Here is a 2514-nt window from a genome sequence, read left to right on the forward strand (position 1 = left end):
TCTGGCCTCCACTCCCCCCCACCCCGGCCTCCACACTGCCAGACGGAACCAGATTGTATAGCCTTATTTGACCATTAGGAGGAAGGAGTCAGGATCCTAGACAGATAAAGGTCTGGTCATGCCCACCTTTAAACCCTGAACGGCTCCAGCCCTGGCCTGTGCTTCCCCCAGTGAACACCAAGACCCTGAGGAGAAGAGGGACACAGCCCTGACCCAGCCCTCGGGTAACTCATGGCCACCCCATCTGCCCAGCCCACATGGGGCATTAGTGCCAGGACAGTCGGCCAGGGTACGGGGCCCTGGGGTGGGGTAGCCATGTTCCCCAAAGTGGCCTTCTGTCCCCAGGCACACTGAGGACTCTCCTCCCAGAGGCTAGAAGTGTAAGAACAAGAAGTTCTCTCTTGCCCTAGCTGGTGTGCCTCAGTGGATAGAGCGTCCGCCTGCAGACTGAAAGGTCCCGGGTTCAATTCCAGTCAAGGGCACATGCCTCGGTTGCAGGCTCGATCCCCAGTTGGGGGTGTGCAGGAGGCAGCCGATCAATGATTCTTTCTCATCAATGATGTTTCTATCTCTCTCTCCCTCTCCCTTCCTCTCTGAAATCAATAAAAGTCTTTTTTTTCCTTAAAAAAAAAAAGGAAGTTCTCTTACCTGCCGGGCTCCGCTCATGTGGCCTCCTCACCCAGGACGCCTCCCCTGCCCGTCCGTTCGCTCCACAAACACTGCCTGTGCATCGCCTGGGCTCGCAGCTCCAATGTGGATGGTGACCGGAAACAGCTGCTGCCCTCACGTTACCCAAGATCTGGCGGGGGAGACGGCTCGTAATCAGATGACTGCAATGGAGTGAGGTCAATGTGTAGAGCTCGGGGGGCTTCCTGGAGGAGGTGACCCCCCAAGCTGTGTCTTCAAGAAGAACGAGGAGGCTAACCGGTTAACAAAGGGTAAGACACCAAGCCCTACTAGCTACCTACTTGTTTTGATGTGTTTCCATGAGCACAGGAAACAGTTAGGAGGCTCCACCTACCATTGGTGACCCTCCAGGGGCTGGAGAAGAAGAGGGGCTATTATTTCTTTATTCTCTCCTCTGTTTGAATAATAACAATTAATACAAATACTACTTTGGCAATTTTACGAGGCAATAGAATGTCAAGGAAAATGTGAGGGAAGGAGAGAAATAAACACTGGAAGGCAAGTTGGTCCGTAGCAAAGAGTATAAAACTAATGATTTCTCTCCAGAGGGAGGAATGACTTTTACCCAACGCCTCTGCTGTTTCCAAACTGCCCCCGAGAGGCTGCCCAGAGCTGAGTGGGGTGAGCAGTTCTCTCCGCCTTGAGGCGACCGAGACGTGGAAGGGCCGGAGACCACAGGGCGCCCGGTGGCCGCCTGAGGCCACCGCCCCACCTGCAGCACCTTACAAACCTGTCATTGTGCAACGTTTCAAAGCCCCAGAGAAGTTCCAAGGGCAGGACAATGACCTCCCCACACCTTTATCCAGGCTCACAGTTGTCCACCTCTCCTTCCTCTCCTTCCCCCGCTGTGGAGCTGTACTCCCACCCACAGGTCTATTTCGATGAAGCATCCGAGAGCCACTGCAGAAATCATGACATCTCCCCCGAAACGCCGTGACTTTCATCCCTTAAGACCAAGGCTGTCGTGAAAGAAATCACCACACAATGACCAGACCCGGGCAATGTGGTCACTGGCACAGTTCCTATTCCAGTATCACCGGCTGTCGCTAGAACGTCCCTTGCGGCACAAGGATTCCTTTCCTCGCCCGGACCTGAGCGGGACTCGGGCACCGATTAAAGAGCAGCTGTGTGCGGGATGCGCCGCGTCCCTGTCGGTGGGACCCTGAACCACACACTTTCCCAGAAGAATCCAGTGGGAAACGAGCATGGAGACAGTGAAGAAAAGAAGCGTCGGGGAGAAGGAACGGCTTTTGAACAGTCACAGGGCGGCCAGCTGGAAGGGACTCTGGGCACGGCCGTGAGGGGCAGAGTCCCCAGCTGATGCCAGCCCTGACCTCTGGCTTCGTGTCTAAAAGACACAAGCCACACACCTGATGGTGGGGCCCCCGTCCTTGGGAGCCGGCAGGCCATGACGCAGAAGAGCGGGGGATCTGGGCTCGCACCTCTCAGCCTTAGTCCCTCTGGGGGAGTCACACAGCCGCTGTGGGCCTCAGTTTCCCCACCTGCAGGTTCCTTGGAGCAGTGACGGGTGCTCCTGACCTCCCCGAAGTCTCTCCAAAAAGGGCTTCTGGGAGCGGGAAGCCCCAACCTGGCCCACACCCTCATCACCGATCTGGTCCCTGGGCACTCCCAGCTAGACCATGAACCAGCTCCTGCTCAACGCTTGCTGAGACCAGCTTCTTCTGTCACCCCCGCCACCACCACCACCACCACATGTCCCCCACTGGCCACTTCCTCCCCCTCTGCCCCACCCCATGCAGCCCCACCTGCCCCCTCGTCCACAGCCACCCTGACTCAGGTCCCTTCATCCTGAGACTCCCACTACTT

At 56.8% G+C, this 2514-nt stretch overlaps 1 protein-coding gene across 1 annotated transcript in view; it reads right to left on the reverse strand.

The window, feature by feature from the left end:
• Positions 1-825, reverse strand: part of JAKMIP1 (janus kinase and microtubule interacting protein 1) — a 34322-nt gene extending 33497 nt beyond the window's left edge. The window contains exon 1 of the mRNA XM_015565789.1: positions 649-825. The gene's annotated coding sequence lies outside the window, so the exon portion shown is untranslated. The remainder of the gene's footprint in view (positions 1-648) is intronic.
• Between the last annotated feature and the right edge of the window lie 1689 nt (positions 826-2514).

This window comes from Myotis davidii, unplaced genomic scaffold (genome assembly GCF_000327345.1).
Source record: "Myotis davidii unplaced genomic scaffold, ASM32734v1 scaffold960, whole genome shotgun sequence".
In the NCBI taxonomy this organism is placed as follows: domain Eukaryota; kingdom Metazoa; phylum Chordata; class Mammalia; order Chiroptera; family Vespertilionidae; genus Myotis; species Myotis davidii.